This window comes from Simochromis diagramma, unplaced genomic scaffold (assembly GCF_900408965.1).
Source record: "Simochromis diagramma unplaced genomic scaffold, fSimDia1.1 OVJJ01000419.1, whole genome shotgun sequence".
In the NCBI taxonomy this organism is placed as follows: Eukaryota; Metazoa; Chordata; class Actinopteri; order Cichliformes; family Cichlidae; genus Simochromis; species Simochromis diagramma.
Genome location: NW_024387244.1, coordinates 5,032,780 through 5,054,160, shown reverse-complemented (window position 1 = coordinate 5,054,160; position 21,381 = coordinate 5,032,780). Strand labels below are relative to the sequence as shown.

Genomic DNA, 21,381 nt, shown 5'->3' with positions numbered 1-21,381 from the left:
CAAAAAAATGCCACTGTGATAGTAAAAATATGATTGAAAATATGATTGAAAATTATTGCATCATTTCCCCCGGTTTTACGATTTGAACATACAAAAAATAATAGTGTGAAAATGTCTGTTAATTAATACATATTCTGCAGTATAAAAATGACAAACAATAAGGAAACTTGTAAAGAGGTTTTGCTTTTACTTCTCATCTCTAATTAAATGTAAAATTGTACCCTTCATCTTTCCTTGTTATTCTTCAGTGCCCCTTAATGCCTCTGTGTGATCCTTCTAATGATAATCTCCAGGTTTCATGCTTCCACCATCATGCATCTTAGCATTTCATTGGATAAAAACAAACATTATGCAGATTGTGAAGCTTAAAGTCTCTGATATGCTCCTGTTACTCTCTGATTTGGTATTAAAACACTAAACACCGGGGAATGAGTAAAGAAGAGAGCACACTTTCTGATGCTATCATGTTATTAAAGTATTATTTTCCCATTTTGATGGGTAAAAGAAACTTTACTATACCAACACAGTTATCTTCAAACCTGAAGACAAAGTGTATGTCTTTGCAATTTGACAGTGTTTTAACACAATCTGCAGGCATCGGAATACAGTAAACAATGAGTTGTTTGGGACCTGAGACAGTGCAGGAAACAGCTCGGTGCATCCTTCATGGGTGGTATAGTTTGTCTCTGAAGTTCCAAATGATCGTACACCCAGAAACATATCCACGCTTGGCCTGAACATGCATTATAATGTCAGCTCATCCCATCTAAAGCCCCCAACAGTGCCAAGTATTTCCAGCAGCATGCCCTCTAAAGATCTTTTTCCAAGACCCATTCACAGCATTTAAATCTGTGTTTAGCATGTGTGTTCATGTTATTTGGCTGGTCTCCTGAAGCTGATTGAATTTCAACTTTCTGCTAATTGGTGGCAGCCCTTCTACTGAAGATGTGCCTGATCCTTCGCCCTGTGAATTTGGGTGCGAGAGCATGGCGCTTCAATAGGAGCTGTGAATTTGATCAAATGGAGCTTTGTGCAGTGAAGCAACAGCATCTCTCGTGGGCATGTATGAACCATCAGGCAAGCATCTGCAAACATAAATCAAGTGAAATTAGTGGTTTAACTCAATATCAAGCTTTGCGTGCGTGACTGATGTTTATGATCCACCTCCAGCCTCCACCTTCAGGCAATGCGTTTGTGAGATTAGCGAGAGTTTTAATTCGAATTTCACTTTTGCATATCAGCTTTTAAGACATAGAGGTATTTGTTAAGCCATCTCTTGATGCTGCTGGGTTATGAAATACACACTGAGTCATTTCTGGCTTTGTCTTTTGTGGATAGCACAGCATTCATAGATCATCCTGACATTGTGCAAACTCTGACTTTTCCAATGCCTACATCTGGCATTGATCACAAACAAAAGGAAATAGTAATTTCTTAAATATTTTCTATATTTTCCGAGACATTAAAATGTAATTCAGACCCAGAGAAGGAATGTCTCTGTCTGGGTGGAAAACACGTCCATCATTATCATCTTTGACACAAATGCAAATCCTTCTTCCTGTGTTAGCCATCTGTGGTTGAAGTGCTGGGGCAGAAATTACTGAGGAAAATGGACACAAATAAAATGCAAATTCACCACAGACTACAAGTGGCTCCCCTCCCTCTGCTCAGATTGGGGGGCCTCTTGGTTCCCACACCACTTCCCCGTGTTTCTCCCAGGGTGCTGCTGGGATACCGACGGCTGCTTCTGAGCCTGCAGCAGAGACGCAGCCCTCCCATTGGCTTGTCTTTGTTCACCCTCATGCATGACATTCATCACCTGATTTGAATATATGCAAATGTTGCAATGGTGCCCCGTCAAAGGAAACACTCCCCCCACCACCTCTCTCGTCTCCCTTCATTTTCCCCGCTCTTTTCCTTTTTGTCTCTTTTCCTAACTGCTGCCTCCTCTGCTGTGTGGGAACCAGCTACGGAGGGCCAGATCTGCTTTGTCACATGGATTTATTTAAAAGAGTAGTGAGAGTCATGATTGTTAATTACCAGGCATATATTATAAGGACGGTTACACTGCATCTGTTAAGGCGATTCACTGCTGAGGCATTATCTTTTTAAAAAACCTGATCCCACATCTGTTTCTACAGTGCATACAAGCCAAACACTGTCATAGGTGTCAAATATAACAGTCTGGTTGGTTATTTCCTTTCAGAGTGATCAAATAGCTTTTATTTATCATGTACATTTCTGATCACTCTCCATTAATAAGAAAAAAATGCATTTCTTTGAACCAGCCTCAAGGAACTTAGTATCGCTGCAACAGGAGAAGCACAGATGTTGCATTCAAAATGGCTCTGTGCTTGAATGCAGCAGCCATACTACCAACATGCACCAGCTCAGGACCAAATATAATTCAGATCATTAATATTATTATGCACACCTGTGCCTCTTTTACCTGCCGTTATTTGGCAAAACGTGTCTGTGAAGGAGGTTGATTGGAGGAAGAAAAAGAAAATCTAAGAGAGATTACTGACCAAAACCATTTAATGAGTGCTCTTTGTAAAAGCTTACATGCTATAATAAAAACAAACTGTAGTCCCACACCTGTTGTGTCTCACCCACAAATGAAGCCTTTGAGATGCGTATTGGCCTTACATCTGCGTATTCACTGACCTATCATGGCCGTCTGTTTTCAGATTCAGAGACAAACACGGGAGAATTGGCTCAGCTTGATTCTGCTGCGATGCGTTAAGCTGTTGCGCTGGCGTCTCCTCACACGGTTTCTGGATTTGGGCGACATGAATGATTGCACACTTTAGATTGTAATTACGCAAATGTACGACGCTAATTCTGTTTCACCGAGTGCTTGTGTTTCCGGCAGCATAGATGATCCCATGGATCATCCACTCGCTCGCATGCACAGATGAGTGATGAACAAGTACACGCAAAAAAAAAAAAAAAAAAAAAAAAAAAAAACACGAGAAAGCTGGTGCTTGAGGTATTTTTTTAACCTCTCTTTGCCAGAGGAAACGACAGTTACACTCAATTAACCAAAGATGAACCTTCAGCAGCTCAGTTTTCTCAACCACTACTGTACTCTACCACTACATCATGTACTCGGTATAAATTCTATGAATCCGAAGAATATCAAGTGTTAACTGGACGCACCTCTTTTTTTACTCCAAGAAAACATTTCTTGGGGTAATATTTTGTCAGCCCCATGGGGGAGTCTTCTTACTCTTGGAAAGAAATTTCCAAACTCACATGCTCATTGTGAAACGTTATCACTCAAATTTGTTGGTACACTAGAAAAAATGTCAAACAGGCAAAAATGTATAGTTTTTTTCATTTAGGAAAAAAATTAAATAAATCTACCCCCCTCCCCTAATTTTTATCTGCGCAGTCACATTTTCTAAATGACAACCGCTGTGCTTGAACTTGACCGACGGAATTGCCTGGGAAAAGAGGCGCGACTTTGGCCCTTTTGCTCTCCTCCTTTATGGAGTGGGGGGCTGCTAGAACTGATGTCAGCGCTCATTAGCATAAACTCCAGCCTGTTCCCAATTAAACCAGGAAAGCAGCAAGACCGTTCCTCTGTTTTCACATGGTGGAGAAAGCATCAACATCTCTTCCTCAGCCTGAGGATCAAGAACCAGAAGCAGGTGATGAAATGTAAGTTGAATGACTTTTCTGGTTATCAGTTTCTTTGACATGTAAGTTTAGCATTTGCACAGTATGTTTTTTTTTTTCTTTTTCTGTTTTATTCTTTTTCTTTTTTTTAATGATCTGATCGCTTCTGTGTTGCATTCATGAACGTGGGGTTTGTTGATGTTGCAGCGATAAGTGCACGTACCGCCTATGCTGTTGTGTTATAAGTGTGTTTCATGAGTTGAGTGATTGATTTTATCAGTGCGATGAAACTGATTTTGCTTTAGGTCAGTTGATCGCTTCAGGGCTGTGTGTAGGTATGTCAGCCCAATGCAAGGACCTCTAAATGCCTCTCACAGATATTGAAAGGTTGGCCACCAGATCTCAACTGACACAGGATGTAAGTGGGTCAGTCTCCAAATTGCTAATTAAGAATTACATGCTGTTAAAATAATTGCTTTTGTCACGTGCTGCTATACAAACAAACAAACAAACAAACAAACAAGCTTCCTAGCATGGATTTCACTATCAGTGAATAATTCTCCCATCAACACAGCAAACGTCCATAACTGAGGAAACAAAAATATATTATAAAACATCACAAACTATTCAATGTTGCAAATAATGTGATCAGCTCAAAACTAGAGGAGCTCACTGCGCTGAACCTTATCTATTTATTTATCTGTCTCTTTCAGTTGGACAAAAGTCAACATGGAAATTTCAGAGCTTTTCGTGCCCATCATTTCTTTTTCCCCCAGACATAATGATGCTAATACTTATAATCTGAACAATTCAAATTTGTGGGAAAACTCACAAGGCATTACTTTTAAAACTGCCAAATTCATTATTAATTTAGATATGAATGTTTTAAACCCTTTTGGAGAATCAGAGCTTTCCACCAACCCCAAAACAACTTATGACAATTAACTGCAGTACTTAGGCGCTAATTTAGGGGCATGACAGACTGAAGGACAAATATTGGCTTCCTGTTGGTCTTCATGTGTGACCTTTGACACCGCTGTTTCAGTGTCAGGTCAGGCCTCTTTGAAGAGCGGCCATTACAATTCCCAGAAGTGGCCACTTGAATCGGTCACTTATTAACGATTGAACCCAACAGAGTTCAGTGTGGTCATGCATGATGACAGCCATACAAATTTGACAGGAATGAATGATTTTAAGGGGAAGTTGGATGCAGTTTAGGAAATCGTGAATTATGAGTGCAAGAAAACTAACTTTTCATTAAGCTTTTCAGTCTGTAAATTAAACAGATGAGATTCATATAAAGAAGAAAAGAAATCCCCAGTTTTGTGAGCACCATTGAACGTACCTTATAAATATGACTTTGTGAGCCGATTAATAAATAGATTTTTTTCTTTTAGTCAATAAATATATTTAGTATGTTGTCCAGGTAATTTTTTTCCAAATGTAGGTTTATGCAAAAATTAAAATAGGAGGAACTGACACGACAAACACATGTTGAGCTAGACGTTGCTACTCCCTTGGTGAATTCGATTGTCTTTTACCGGTGATTGCACCACTATTCGATTTGCCTGACCTGTGTAATTTTACCGTATTTGAAAACCATTTTTAAACCTCTACTTTCTAAAGCACTCATTTTTTTTATTGCCCAAAGATATCAACTCTTCATTAAAAGGACAACTAAACCTCACATTGTGCTAAGAAAGGGACAAACGTTTAATTCTTTTTTCTCCAGTTGTCCTACATGTCCTGCTCGTCGATGTAAATTTAAAAAAAAATCTAAAATAATCTCAACAAATTTCTTTAAACTGTGTGTAGATTTGCAAACCTTCAGTATAATTGCCTCTAAGGGATGTATTTAGCATTTACACGTGCATATGTGTGTCATTACTTCGTATTAATGGAAACGCTTTTCTACTGCAGACAACAACAACAAAAAACAACACAAAAATATGTAACAAGATACAACCGTTCTCCTGTCTCTATAAAATATTAGACTCCTTTGATATTAGTTGATTGCGCATTCTAGATATGATTTTACAGCTTACTTACGTTGAAAACGAAGACACTGCTGCTCTAAAATATGGTGACTGCGGGTCATTCTGCTAAAGAGATTACGCAGTTTCATGCGCTCCTATTTCGGTTTGAAGCCTCTAAATTTCAAAGCATTCGCACGAAGATCAATCACGTTTTTCTCCAATGCTGCAGAGAATAATGCCCTGCAGACAATTCTGTAGCATCATGTAGGCCTGTGCATGGATATTATTCAGTACCACCAATTATGCAACGAGGATTTTGATGATGAAGTAACTAATATTATGCATCTCCATTAGAGTGACACTAACGATCTTCAAATTCTTTGTGCGTGCTTTGTAATGTGAAAACAAATAAACACAAAATATCAGGCCTATCAGTTACTCCTGCAATTTTACAGTCACTACATCTGCAGAAATCAATAGTTTTGATGCATCCTATCGTTTCTATTCATGGCTCTATTCCTGTTACATTGATGTCACGGGGTAATATGTCGTTTTTTGTGGTTTGCAATGTGCTGTGGACGTAGGCCGGAGATAAGAAGCATGCAGGCCCGAACAGCAGCTCTGAGTTTGTGCCGTTAGGTGACGCTGTTTCGGCTCGAATGATCTGAACTACGCGGCAAAGAAGTGCGGATGTGCAGGCCTTATTAAGGGCCACAGTTATGAGATTACTGATTCACTTTGATTTAATTGACCGCCATTATACACTTGGAGATGTGTGGATGCTTAAGGGGAACCTCGCGACACTGTTAATATATTTAGAGAACAATAAAGGGACATATGATTTATAGTCTTTAATTGTAAGAGCCCTCATGATCCACGGGCAGCTGTGACCCAAGTTAATTTGACTGCAGGACTAAATATTAAGAACAAAAATAAATAAACTCTGGTTTCTGTTCTAAATTTGTGTATGGTCTGCTTGCTTCTATAAACTGGAAAATGCAGTTTAATGTCGAACCGTATGTCTGATTTATATTCATAACAATTCTCTCGCTGCTGTCACTATACTTCTGCTAACTCCACAATTAATAATGATAATGATCAGGTTTCCTTGGCTTGAGTTTAAATTGTGACTTTAAATCTTGCTTTGTATTTTTTACTTGGTTAATCTTTTCTACTTTTCTGTTGTCTTAATTTATAATTTAAACCAGCCAAATAATACATAACTGCTTTCCCTTTGGCCTATTCTTTTTAATCTTCCTAAATTCTGACATTTGGACAGTTATATTTACGCACACACTTGTTTTTTTGGGGGGGGGGGGGGGGGGGCAGATTGCCGTTTAGAAAGTCAAAAATGTAAAATTTCTTCTGGGATTAATGGGTCCACACGCCAAACATGTTTTCAGATAAATGCAGAGGGAATAAAGCCGTATTATAACAGGCATCCGTGTTTTGAACTCGTGAATGTTAACCCTGCGTCGCACACGCAGTCTATTGGATGACACATTTGGAAGAATGTACCCCATCGCTTGACGTAAGCACGCAAAGAATCACGCTCGTTTCCGCGGCTCGTTTTTGTACCTTTTACCCTCGACTCTCCTCTCTGTATGTTAGTATCTGCAGTATGATTTCGTTTTCTTACAGACTGAATGCTGCGTTTTTATCAGCTCTGATACCGACATCTGGCACACGAGTGTTCACTCGTGCGCTCTGTTACGCACAGAGGAGAAGACGTAGCACCACGTAAAGCAACGTGACCCACTGGAGCTCTGGGGAAGCATCAGCTTCTCCTTGCGCTGCTAAGGCTGCGGCAACAGCACATCACACATCGCTGCTGTGTGCTCTTCTCCTTTTCTTACAAATCGTTTTGCTGTTCAAGCGTTTATCCTGCAGTGCGCCTTTAAACCCACGGAAACGTGTAAATCTGCGGTCGCTTTTATTGTGCTTTGCTGCTCGGTGTGGCTCGGTGTTCCCGTACGCAAGATGTTGTCACAGGTGCCTCAGTCAAGCAATGTGTGGAGATCACTGCTCATTCCAGATGTCACTACCACCGCTGCCTAAAACAGATTGTTTTGTTGGTTTTGTTTGTTTATTTGTTTGTTTGTTTGTTTTATTTTTTGTCCTATACTTCTGTATATTGACGACCATGAGGAGGCAAGAGATGGAAAGATGAGGCTGGAAGGGAATGGAGGCTATGAGCATATCAATTCTTCGTGCAATATAAAACCTTCTGCCATAGAGTATGCTACTATAAAAAGCAGGGCGCCTTTTACCCTGTCGTTTTTTTCCCAGTAGACCAAAATTTGAGGTCTGCGTCTGTCTCCAGTTGATTCTCCCTGGCTCCTTTCTCTCCTCCGTCTCCTGGGCTCTCTCACCAGCAGCCACAGAGACTGTGCTTTTCGGCTCACCACGTATATCAAACGCTGGATGCAACTTAAAGAAAGAGAGACCCGTCATTCAAGCATAACAATGGATTTCACAATGGTCACCGAAGAATGTTTGAGTTTCTGTACACGTCGTGCACACCAGGCGTTATGTTTGCAAGAGAGAGAGAGAGAGAGAGAGAGAGAGCGAGAGAGAGAGAGAGAGGGAGAGAGCGAGCGAGAGAGTGAGAGGAGGGGACCGGCGACGCAACATCACCGCATACTGTCATCCGAGGCTGGTGAGGAGAAAGCAGGAGGATGCTGGCAGCAGTATCACCTCGGCCTTGGCTTGTGTCGATGCAGAAGTAATGGCAGTGATTTTTTTTTTTTTAAAGAAAGGGAAAAAAGAAAAGAAAGTCATGAAAAGGAAAAAAAGAAAAACCACTCTTCTTTGGGTTTGGATCAACTCATTGTGTAGATTTACTCTCAATCTGCGAAGGCTTGTTCATCGATTGGCTGGACTTTGGGCTCTTAGAGTTTGGTTGCACTTGAGAGATGGCCGATAGAAACTTGAATTAACGCACTGAATGGACTTCAGCTGGAGATGTGGGATTTACTGAGTACACAGCTTGTAAGTATGTTTTTAATATGATTAATTTAAGGTCATGTAGTCTTAACCTTGAGACTCTGGGGGGAAAGGTAGCTCGAGTAACATATTTCAAAAGCACTATCGCTAAAAGCAATACTAATACTAATACTTCTACTACTACTATTACTACTACTACTAATAATAATAATAATAAAAATAATAATAATTGTATGTAATAGTATTTATGTAAGTTAAAAAAAATCATGCAGAAATATAAATGCACTTTTCAGTAAAGGTTGCATAGTGGTTCAAGTTAAACTGAAAATTTCGCTGTCAATTATGGTGAGCTCTAACTGATGAGTGGCAGCCGGCCCTTCCATCCCATATTAGCGGGCCCATCCATTGAGCGCTGATGAGGCGGGCTTAGTGGCCCCAGAGCTGGCGTTTATAAAGCAAACAGTTGTGTGATTGTTAGCAGAGCCTGGGAAAATGTCCCCTTGGCTGGGAGGTGGAGGGACTTGACGCCAGAGCCTCTTGTTAAGAAGACTTGTGTGCTCCCAGACAGCATTGTGATGCTAATGAGCACCAGCACGTTGTTGAACTTGATGTTGACTTTCTTTCTTTCTTTGGGAGATTTTTTTTCTTTCGTAGTCTTCTTTTTTTTTTTCTTGGTCACTTGTTTGTGGGAAAATCTTCTCTGGGGCTACAGCGTGAAATTAATTAATCAGGCCATTGCAGATGAGTATATAGAAACAGAAAATCGCAGAAACAATCAAATATATATATATATATATATTATATTTCTTTAGTTATAGTATTGTTATTTTTTTATTTCTTATTTATTTATTTGCCAAAATATATTTTGGCAAAATTCAACAAGGCATTCATTTGCAATCATTTCCAGGACTTACACTATAAGAGATTTGTTATCTCTCACAGATGTACTTAAAATAATAGTTTCATATATAACAATTGAAATCTAAATATTGATATATGATTGCTCGCTTCGTTATTTAGAAATGAAATAGTTTCATTAGTAGAGTTAATTTCTTCATATATATATATATATATATATATATATATATATATATATACATATATATATATGATTGTTCTCCTATTTTCTTTCTTTCACCATGCAACAGGTGCAGGACTTCTGTAAATTGTCTGCCATCTCTACTTAAAACATTAAAACACACAATTTTTCCGCATCATATAAAATCAGGCTTACAACACTGCCGCTTTATTTGTTTCTATGCGATAAGTTTTATTAAGGCATTTCATTTAAATTCAGTACACACAGTTTCGCTGCATAGAAAAACTAAACTCAACACTACAGCTGCCATCTTCATGCGTAAAATTCGGGCGTAAATCTGGCATTTAAGTATAATTATAGAGTTAAATTGCGGTCATATTTATGCTGTGTTTGCGTGTCAAAACAACACATTTAAATTAAATCACATTAAAACGCAGGGAATTCATGTTCTTGAAGTCTGTTCGCAGATTCATATAATTATTCAATTCATAAATTATTTTATTCTTGTCAGAAAACAGATTTCAGTACTGAAAAGTTGGTGTGTAACCTCTCGATTAGAATTTCAATGTCGTTTTCCCCCCACGTTTGTAACTATGTTTACTTAGTTTTAATTTCAAAATATTCTTCCCTAAATTTTATTTAGTCTCAGAGCTTTCAGATTTGCTTACAAACCCGTAATAGTTCAGATTTTTACTTTTTCTTTAAAAATATCAACGACAGTGGCAATTAATTTCATTCGTTTCAGCACCATGGACAGAGACTCCCCTTTTCTCTTTTTCTTTGTGAAGTTCAGTCTTTGTACTTTTCGTGATAAACATTAAAATTCAAACACACTCTGCAGCTTTGTTCTTTTAATTTACTTTTACTTTTTTGTTTTTCACCTTTTTGCTATTATTTTTTTATTATTTAGTAGGGAAAAAGCAGAAAGAAGCAATCATTTCACCCCTTGATATCACCGAATCCATACACCGTAAGTCATATGTGACTTTAGCAAACGGTATAAACAAATCACCCCTGAGAGTGTATTTTATTCTAGTCTATTTTATTTACTTTATTTATAGTATAAAGGCTAAAACGGAGAGGTGATAAGGATAAGATGGGGCATGAAAATAGAATCGAATAGGATAGAACAGAATACTCTGAGTGAAGGTAAGAGGTTCAATTGGTTGTCCTGAACACCTTTACTGTACTTCATGTCTGACAGGACGTGACGCAGTCAGGGGGCGGGCTCAGATGCATCAACTCGAGCCTGATGAAAGCAGAACTGAGAGTCAATCAGAATTAACGCACAGTACAAGCATTTTATTTTAACAGAGAAAGACAGAAAGAAAAAGGAGACACAGACGCACACACAATGATAGTTACGACTTACGCTGCAGATAATGCGATTTTATCCAATTCTCAGCAAAGCTTTTAATTCACTTATTTCCAAAAGAATAACAGTTATTACTTTTTTAGATAAAGAATAATTGGCTTGTTAAGTTAATTGAAAAATTGAAAGTTATAGCATTTTTAGTAATAAAAAAAAGACAAACAATAAAATAAAGCATAATAAAAACTATTTCCTCATATTTTAGTGTCGTAAATTCGGCGCGTTGGTAGTTAAAGAAAAATGTGAATTTGTGGATTTTTTTTTTAATTTGCACATATATATATATATATATATATATATATATATATTAGTCCAATAACTGTCTGCAACTCTTTCTAAAAAGGTACATCAAAAGAAAACAGGAATAGCTCATTACAGTTGAAATTACTGTAGGAGCCACCCACACACCCACACACCCAAGCACACACACACACACACACACACACACACACACACACACACACACACACACATAAGGAGAGAGCGAGGAGGGGGTGATTATTATGAATATACTTTTGAATAAACGGTTGTGAATTTTATGAAGCTCCATCTAAAACACGCAGCGTTAGCTGAAAGTGACGAGTTAACACATTACAGGCTTTTACTGAGATTGCACGAAATCCTACGTCTAATGTATTCCTATTTATGTTTTTGCGTACACTGACGCTTTGTAGTCATTCTCTGCATTTTGTTAATTTGACCTCCAGACAATCACCTCACTGAAATTATTAACTAAAGCTTAAATGCTGATTTCCTGAAACCTAGTAGTTATAATCAAAATAAACGCATAGAAAATGGAACAGGGCTGTAAAAATAAGATGATTTGTAATTAAAAAATAACGCTATACTGCTTAACTTAACGGGCTTTTATCCAAAAACAGACTGCAGGCTGTTATATCTTTCTTCATACGAGCAGACTTCCTGTCTTTACGCACAGGATATTTAGGGATGTCCCTAAACACGGACAGGTGTATGCTGCCCATGCAGATTCATGCATTCATGTGACTGTGGTGGTGTTACACACTGTTGCATGGCTATCTCCATTTCTGGTTATCTTTTTTTTTTTTTGGAATAGGCTTCTGCTATGCTGTTGTTATTAGCGATGTGAGGAAAGCACAGTACATGATCTGTAGATTGACAATAGAAAAGGAAAATAATTAGCCCTTACATTGTTGAGGGAAATCACCTCCTAGTAGATTTTGGCAGGGTCTTCGGACTTCATATTGAGGTCCAACAACCACTCCCACAGGCGGTATCTGTTTATTATAGCGAATAAGCTTAATGGAAGCTGTTCTGGAAAACATTGTGTCTACTCTGTCTTGAACTTTCATTACTCCGTGTGTCCGTTTTATCCACTCCATATCTCTGATGCTAACCCATGTGTGCGTGCCAGTGAGCATACCTAATTTCGCGCGTATCCCTTGGCAGTCTGACCCCGAGGCCCCGGAGCGGCCCTCCGCCTCCTGCTCCCCATATCTGACACTGCTATGCGCCTTCTCCTCACTCTCGCTTTCTCTTCCTCGGGCTTTGCTGCGGCTTGCTTGATATCCCACATTATTTCTCGTGTATTTCTTACGTGCACATGGTGATGTTCTGTGTAAAATGGGCTTTGTCTTCGCGCGTGTCGGTATCCCACATGGTCGACACGCGGTATCACAGCTGGACATAGCCAAAGGAGGAGGCTTCAATCCCTATCTGAGACTGGAAGAATATCTCTGCCTAGTGGATTTTAATATTGCTGCCTCTGAGCAAGGTGTGAGCGTCCGATTATGGAACCTGCTCTTTCAAATAGAATCTGTGAGTATGTTGTGTATTATTCTCAATTCAGCGTGACCTATCTAATCTAAAATTTTATGATAATTAAAATAAAAGTAAAAATAATGCAATTAATTTAAATTATTTACCTTATTTGCTTTGATTTACTTGGGCACCATTAATTTATTAAAAAAAATAAGTATTTGTACCGCAAAACTGGCTTACTGCCTTATTAAAGATGTCGATTTACTATTTCGTCCTGCCTTTATATTTGGAATCCATCCCCCCCCCCCCCCCCTAAAATCTAGCTCGACGCGCTTATCACGAGGAAAAGTAGCAAGTTCGAGTATAATAGCCATGTGTGGCTGATTATAAAGGATTATAAAGGCTTGTTCGTCCTGCTGTCACAACATGCTATAATCCAGAACACACAGTAACATCAAGTGAGGCGGGACTTGTTCCACTAGATCATGTTGTTGACATTTAGCTGGAAGCTCGTGTGCTGTAGGTTATATAGGCCTTTGGAAGTTTGTCTTGCTTTCAAACAATTCATGGATTAATTCACTCAACGAGGAAACTGTGCTCTATGCTCTGAAATGGGTCGATATGAGTTGGCATTTAAAAGAACAATAAGCCGGTTGTTTGTGAGTTCTGTTGGGAAAAAAGCGGACGTAGCATCGTCTCTTATGTGTTGTGTTATCGCTGTAGGAGCCAAAGTTGGACATTAATAGTTGGTACATGTATGCTATATTAGGGCATAGAGCCGGGTTTCCTGTTACGCCTGTCCATAGATGACAGGTGGATGTATCATCATCCTCCTCCTGCAGCTGGGTGACTTCACCCTGCAGATGCTCCTCAGGACTTGTAGTAGGAGGAAGTTCAGCAGTGTTTTTGAAGAACGGAGATGATGAATAGTCCGCAGTTTGATTGCTACGAGGTAGGAATAGGCTCGGTTGAAAATAAGACAGGTTGTATGGTGCCATTGCTGTTTTGCCTCTGAAGCACATGTGGTGATTGTGGGGATGTAAACTATGGCTTGCATGTTCCTTTCTTAATATTACTTGTCCTGCTTCTGTATTAATGCCTTTTCAGTTTGGAGCTGTCTGGTGATGCTAGGCTTGTTCTGAACAAGCCATACCGTAAAGATCTTAATAAAACAGGGTATTACCTTGACTGTAACCTGCTTTGTGCATGCGCGCATTTCGGTGTGTACATTATATAGAGAGAGGGAGCGAGAGAGAGAGGGGGAGAGAGTGAGAGAGGCGTGCGCATGCATGCAGGCGGAATGCAATGGCTCCATGTGACCACAACACAAGCACCTCCGGCGGCCCCTTTAAGAGACGTGGGTTAGTTTTTCTCTTTGGTTATCTAGCTGTATGAGTTTATGTAATATCATAAAGCTAGAGAACCGAATGTATAAACTAATTCTGCAGTCGTCACGGCAGAGCGAGCCGGAACCGGACCGAGAAGGGGGTGCTGCCGGAGCGGATGGATGCAGCCTGCACGGAGGACTGGAAGCCCGCGGCAGCGTCCGTGCATCGCACAGGGAAACGTATCCCATCTCCTTGGACGTGCACCGGTGCAGAGAGGAACATGGCCTCCAAAAAACGGATTCATGGTGCTATATTTCTTTCGAGAAGGATGCGTGGAGTGACAGTAGCAACCGGAGACAGGCTCCATTCATAGAGTGATGAGGAGGAGGGCGATTCGGCAGTGGTGTTCATGCTTTGGTGCTTTCTCTTTGAATGGAACGTGCTTGCCTTGTTACAGTAGCTAAGGCTGGTGTTTTAGATAGGTTTTTTTGTTTTGTGTTTTTTTTTTTTTTTTTTTGCATTAACCGTGTAGTTATTTCGATGCCGATAAACAGGGGAGATGAGGTGAGATGAGCACGAGCTGTAGCTAGAAGAGGCACCTGATTGGAGGGATCTTGAATGTCACGTGTTCTATCAGAAGCCCCCATGTCCCCTCTCTGCTGGCCTGTTTGTGTAGCCTATTGGATTTGGAAAATTGTATTAAGAATCAAAGCTTCTTATTGGTAGCAATCTGTTAATGCACATTATTGTATTTTACCTTTAAAACGCAGGTAAAATGCAGGTGCGTCATCGAGCCATGTCACATCATGCAGAAGTACTCTGTTTAAGAGGTACACTCACCTTTATGTGCTTCTGTTGATTCTGATGGCAATAATCCATCTTTCAGATACATTAAGAGTGCTTAATATATTATACCTATAGGAGTAAGGAGGAGGATGTGTAGCAGCTCATCAAAGTAATGTGTGACAGGTTATGAAGTGGAGGAAGAAGACACAGATGTTTGTCAAAGGGATCATGTTGTATTCGTGGATTTAGCATGATTGATGTCCTTATCGGGAGCATTTTAAAGCTTCACAGACACAGAAAACAGTTCAAAACAACAGCTCATGCTTGTGCTGAGGCCAGGAAAGCACAACGTTGTGCAGTTAAAACAAAGGCACATTCTGGTTTTGATGGTGAGAAAAACAAGCGTGCTACATTGCCACTAAGTTGTATTTTCTCTGTTAAAATGTAGATATGACTGAGCACTCTGGCCTCTCACAAATCACAGCATGATTTGATTGCTGATGTAGAGTAGCAGGCCAAGCAGAGGGATTTTGGGAGGCAGCATCACTGAAAGGCAGGGTCAGCTGGGTCACCCAGACTGGTTTTCAGGCTTGTTTCATAATGCTTTTTGGGGTGCTCATTATCTGCTCATTCTCCACTCAATCTGAGTCAGAGTGGAGCTGCCACTGAGTGACAGGATGTTCTCTGTAGTGTGAAGCATATGGAATTTTAAACAAGCCAATTCAGTGCCATAGCTGCTAAATCTGTGGCTGCTTGCGGCTCTGCACCGTGGAGAGTGTGTGAGTGTGTAGCAGAACAGAGCCTGGTGCTACTGTTGGTAGGCCCTGGCTTATACTGCGTCACAGAGCAGGGCAGGTGCTAGCAATGGACCTAGCTAGAAGATGTCTGTGCCTTCTCAGTGAGCTGTGCTTTTGTGGTGTCATGCTGCTGTACGTGCGAGTCGGTATTGTCTGTGCATATTAGTAAATATGTGCCATTCACACGTAAGGTTAGAAATATTAGCTCCCTGCAGTTGTAATTATGATAATATTAGTGTGTGCTGTGCAGTTATTGTTCAGTTAGTGTAATAGAGTCTGGTATTATGCAAGGTTGCATGGTGTCAGGATATCCACAATGTGAAATCAGTACAAGCTTATTTCTAGGTGAGACATTTTTATATAAAGAATTAAGACCTTCAAATGAAATCAAAGCCACAGCATTGTGATTTGATAAACCCAGTATTTGAAAAATAGTTACGACTTGCGGACAATGTGTGCTAAAATCTTTTTTTTTATAATTCTCCTCTCTTCTATTCATTTAACCGATAATTAAGCTGAGGCACTTATAATACATCATGCCCTGTCATCTGTGTGCTATAACAACAGCACCAGCCTCCCAGCTTCCTTCCAGCTGTAGTAGAATTTCATGCATTGCTGAGGGGTAATAAATGGAGGATATGGGGAGAGGCCTTTGAGATTGAAATGCAGTCTGCTGAGTGACTTAGAGGCAGGCTAGACGTCGGTGTTCCCACATTAATATGTGTCTGTCTGGGCCCTCTCCACCATCAGGAGGAGGCCCTCAACACCAGATGGAGCCCAGTCTAGTCTAGTCTAGTCTAGGTCTAGCCTACAAGCACCTGCCACATGGCTGCATTAAACTGTCCATTGTCTCTGTGATTTCTCTATTTGTAGGCCTATTTGAATCTCATTTATTGTTTCACATGCCTGGGTTTATTCTGCATTATAATGGCAACATTAACAAATGGCACAAAGTTGTGGTGAGACTAGAGAGAACAGGACTAAAAAGACAGGACTGAGTATTTTGTGTAAGACAGAGGGGGGGGGGGAAATTCTCTTTTATGCACAAATGCATGCATTTCCAACCAAATCTATCATGCCTATAGCCTTTCTCACTGAAATGTAAGCCTCCAATTTATCAACAATATTTTTATGTTTTAGCTCTGTGTGTTTCATAAGGGCAGGCAAAAATTCTGGGACAGAGCAGCCATGCTGTTTATTGTCCATCATTGTTTTCGGTTTACAGACCTATTACCAAGGTAACATCCTTTTCTTGAATAATTGTGAGCATTATTTCAAGTTACTATAATACGTTTTCCCTTAAAAAATTGCTTACATTTTTAAACTTCAGATTTGGAAAAAAAAAAAAGTTAATATTATGATTAACATTATACGTTTGCCTTGTTTGTGGTCTTTGTGATTCAACATTGTCTGAACCCATATTCCAGCTTTATCAGCTTTCTATTATCGTTTTACCTTGAATTGCAGTGGCCTATATAAACCTCTTCTCTGAACTTATGAATTCTGGGTTTGGTAGCCTAGCAACAGCCTCTGACCCATGCAAGGGAAAGAGGAAAAAAATTGAAAGGCTGACATGCAGGCTTTAAACCCGCAAAGGATGTCAGATTTTACTGGATGTAATCTTTGAGTATTTTGTGTAATCGTTTGTGTGTGTGTGTGTGTGTGTGTGTGTGTGTGTGTGTGTGTGTGTGTGTGCGTGTGTGTGTGTGTGTGTGTGTGTGTTTGTTGAAGAGATTGGTGTTACAGGCAACTGCAATAGAAAAACATAAGAAACTTTTCTTGTAATTCTAAACAGGTAAAGCTGTATTAGTAATCTGCATTACTCTTAACATTTAATACTGTAGTATTAAATAGAGGTTTTCTTTATATTAATTTATATTAAATACATAAATGAAATTCATTAGAAATGAGGTGGCTTTTTCCTTGTAGCTTTGCTATATTCCTGCTCCAGTTCAGGTATAAATATTGTTTTTTGAAATAAAGTGTTGCTGTATTAAGAACCAAAGCACTAATTGTAGCTGACAATTTAAAATAGAAGTTTGATAGTCTCGATTCGATTTATGAATCAAAACTTAGGAAAAAATATGCTGTGATACTACTAGGAGGTCCAAATTAAAGGGTTTTTTTATTGGTGTAACAATCCTCGAATATTTTCTGTGAGAGCGTGGGCAAAAGGTTTATGGTGGTGAAATTAAATTGTGACCTGGGCTCAGGTAGATTATGACCATGACCTGCTGCAGGAGTGGGCCCTCTCTCAACTTAACGCTTTATGTTTTTGCAGGAATCTGCGCAGTGCAGAGTGATGGCAGTCACACAGAAACACACAGACCTCACCAGCAGGCCTGCGCCTGGACCTACAGGACAGCAGAAGGTCAGAGGGGAAACAGCAGCCTCCTGCCCCGAGGAGCAAAGGTCACTGACTGGGTCAGGATGAGGCTTCATCACTGTAGTGCAGAGGTGAGACACACAGTGCTATGCTAATAATCTGTTTTTGTCAACGCACTTGAACTTGAAACAGTTCTAAACTACCCTCAATTAATTCCACATAAACAGATGAACTAGTTTGCTTGAAAACTTTACATTTATAATGTACATTGAATTAAGTCTTCAGAGTATGACAGTTTATGTCTTCACGGAAAAGCGGTGAGCTTTACATTCTTCTCATTCTTCACATACACCCTTTTTGTTCACTCATTTCTTGCCCTCTGCTTAATAGTGCCTTATCCAATTTGTTAGATTCTTCGGATTTGGCAGATAAGAAGGGGTGGCCACTTGTATAATCTATATTTTAATTCATGTGTCCACGCTCTTTATCCCTTTAAACATACATAGGTGGGGGGCCTTAGCCTGTTGTGTGCATAAGGTGTGCTCATGTGGAAAGACTTTCAGGGTGGCTAAGTCCCTCACTTCACTAATTCTCCCTTTTCATCTCTCTCTCTCTATGTCCTCCTCTTTCTAGTTGGCTCTTCTTTGGTCTCTATAACACCCTTTATTTTCCTGTGCTCCCACAAAGAAATACTTCTTTCTTTACTTCATTATTATTATTATTATTATTATTATTATTATTATTATTATAAAAGCTAACCCTTTTTCACCCGACTGGTAGAATTTTTAAAAATTTTCCTATCCAGTTTCTTGCATAGTTATTGGTTATTTTAAAGGAAAATGTGTGGTTCACTGTTTTGTATTTTTCCCCTCTATTAGATGCTCATCACAGTATATATCCTACTGTATCGACAGATATTTCTGGCTTCGGTTGCCAGTTACTTTGCTACCTAGTTGGCAAAACCTTGCAAGCTATGTGTTTTATAATGTTGCAGATGATGGAAGGCTGAAACCAGATGTAGGTGACTCACCCACTTCCCTCCCCACTTCCTCCTGAGTGTCGAGTGACATGACAAGATTACCTTCCCTATCCTAACAGTTGCTATAGCAGGCCATCAAGGGTGAGAACGCTGCTCAGCTCGTGCATGTTCAACCTCCTGCAGAGAACAAAGTAGACGGAGTGATGGAGGCAGTACTGGAGAGGGAAGCAGAGGGAGATGAAGCCCCTTCCATAGAGATTGAGGGCCGTCATTGGGGATAGACAGAAGAAGTGATTTTTTTTTATTTCCCTCCAGGGTTAGATGAGCGTTCTGTGACATTGGCTTAGTTCTATATCAGCATGCCCCCCAAGAGAAGAGGTTGCGTTTGAGAATCAGACAAGGGAAGATCAGAGGAGATTTCACAGCCTGTGGCTATCCTCCTCCATAGCGTTAGACCACCTCTTAAACCTCCTTTGCTTTGCTTCAACTCGATGAGGGCTGCCGGTCTACTTAGTCAATATCATATCCACGAACTAGATAAATCGATGCAAACAAGCTTTGGCTGGACATGAGCTTTAGAAGTAGAGGCATAGCTACAGGCTAAATTTGACACAGAAATGCATCAATCCAGAAGTGACACTCTTCACGTCCTCTTTGTATTCATAGCAGCAATTAAGAGCTAGCATGCACCAGCGTGCATTCATGCTGTGTTTTCCCCTCACAAAACTCCCATACACATTGTGCATTAGTTGCAATTGTTCCATAAGCAAGTGCCGGTGGGAGCATGTGTGATTTCACACATTGCAGTGTTGCTTCCACAGCTGAGCACTCTCATGTATATGGAAAGACTTGAAGAGAGGGAAGCAGTAATCCGCTCATTTACAGTACCTCAGATCTGGTGTGCCTTCTTTCTCTTTCTCTTAGTTTCTCTCTTGAACACGCAAACACACATGCACACACACACACACACACGCACACACACGCACACATGCACACAAACACACGCACACACAGACACCTCAGCATGTCATATCTCCTCCTGCTCAAACCTCCCACCCCCCTCCTCCATCCCAATTCAGGCTCATCTTGCCATCACCTCTCCAGCTCCGCCACCCCAGAGAAACCAATTCAGACTGCAGCTCCACACCGTCATGGCATGTTGGCCAAGGGAGATGGAGTCCTTTCAGGTTCTCGGCTACAACCTCCCTCCCTCCCTCCTCCCCTGTCGCTGCCCCCTTGCTGCTTCTCAACATTTCCTCAACATGCCTGGTGTAACAGCAGGGTAGCTAGACAGCATGATAGGACTGCTCCTGAGAATCTGTTGGAGTTATTCTGCACATTATGTGACCTTTTAAAGTTTCTACAAAATTGCATGTGGGTGTGTGTTTTTTATGATTCTGCTCTGAGCCTGCCGTTGCATGGTTAATGCTGTCAGATTAGTGAGAGTGTTAGAAACAAATGAAGCCTGCATTATGTGTTTAAACAGACTGATTGTGAGGTTTGTCTGTAATAGGTTATCTTTATTGGCAAAACCAAACACCTACCTCCCACCCGTGGCTTCTTAAAGTTGGCAATCTGCTCCTAACAGCCAGCTGTTTGCTGGGAATATTTTTCCCAGGCTTTCTAGATTTGTATGCAGAAACTGCGCTACTTGGCTGTTCTTAAAAGTTGATTTAAATTATACCCTCTGCATTATGCGGCTTGATAGGAAATAAATCTCTTCAAGTGAATACACTGGATGGAGGGAGGTGGTGAAAGGGGCCAAATGTGTGTTTGCCTGGGTGTGCGTCGGCACAAAGGTTTAAAGTTGTGTTAAAGTATGTTAACTGAAATTAAAGTCTGTGCTGAGGGGCTTGAAAAAGGAAAAGAGAGAGGAGGATATGGGTGTCAGGAAAACAGAATTGGGTTTAAAAACAAAAAAACTTTAAAAGTAGAATCAGCCTCTGGGAGAAAGCTGTCCATGTTAAAATTATGTGTGATATTAACTGTTAAAGAGTTCATATAGTTTACATATATGTACATTTACTGTATAGTTTGGTGCGTGTAGTACATTCAGCAAATATAAATTACCATACAAGTTACTCACTTTGCATTGGTATTTGTTATTCTTTACCTCCTTAAAGCAGAGAGGCCTCTGGCATCTCAATGTGCACTGGCTGAATGGTGGCTGTATTAAAGATTGGTGGTGGCGAGGGTGGTGGGGTGCAGCAGGGTGACGAACAGAGCGCAGAAGGGAGGGACAGGGGTCCACTGAAAGGCAGCGGGCTGCAGAGTGAATAGGAAAGGGGAGGGGGGGGGCATTAGTGGCGGAGGCAGGCTGGGGGTGGCGGGGGGCCTCCATTGGTTCAATGCAACGGCCGAAGCAGCTGTGAAAAGAGGTCTCCCCTTTTTCCCACGCCCAGTACGACGCAGAAACCCTGCTTCAGCCTGCCAGGGTCAAGTCACATTTTTAATATATACACTGGGCC

The 21,381-nt window shown here is 40.4% G+C and overlaps 1 long non-coding RNA gene across 1 annotated transcript in view; it reads left to right on the top strand.

The window, feature by feature from the left end:
- The first annotated feature begins 5,627 nt into the window (after positions 1–5,627).
- The window catches only part of LOC120747165, a 41,024-nt gene continuing 25,270 nt past the window's right edge, over positions 5,628–21,381 (top strand). Inside the window, exons 1-2 of the long non-coding RNA XR_005699063.1 lie at positions 5,628–8,591; positions 17,890–18,065. This is a non-coding gene — a long non-coding RNA (uncharacterized LOC120747165). The remainder of the gene's footprint in view (positions 8,592–17,889; positions 18,066–21,381) is intronic.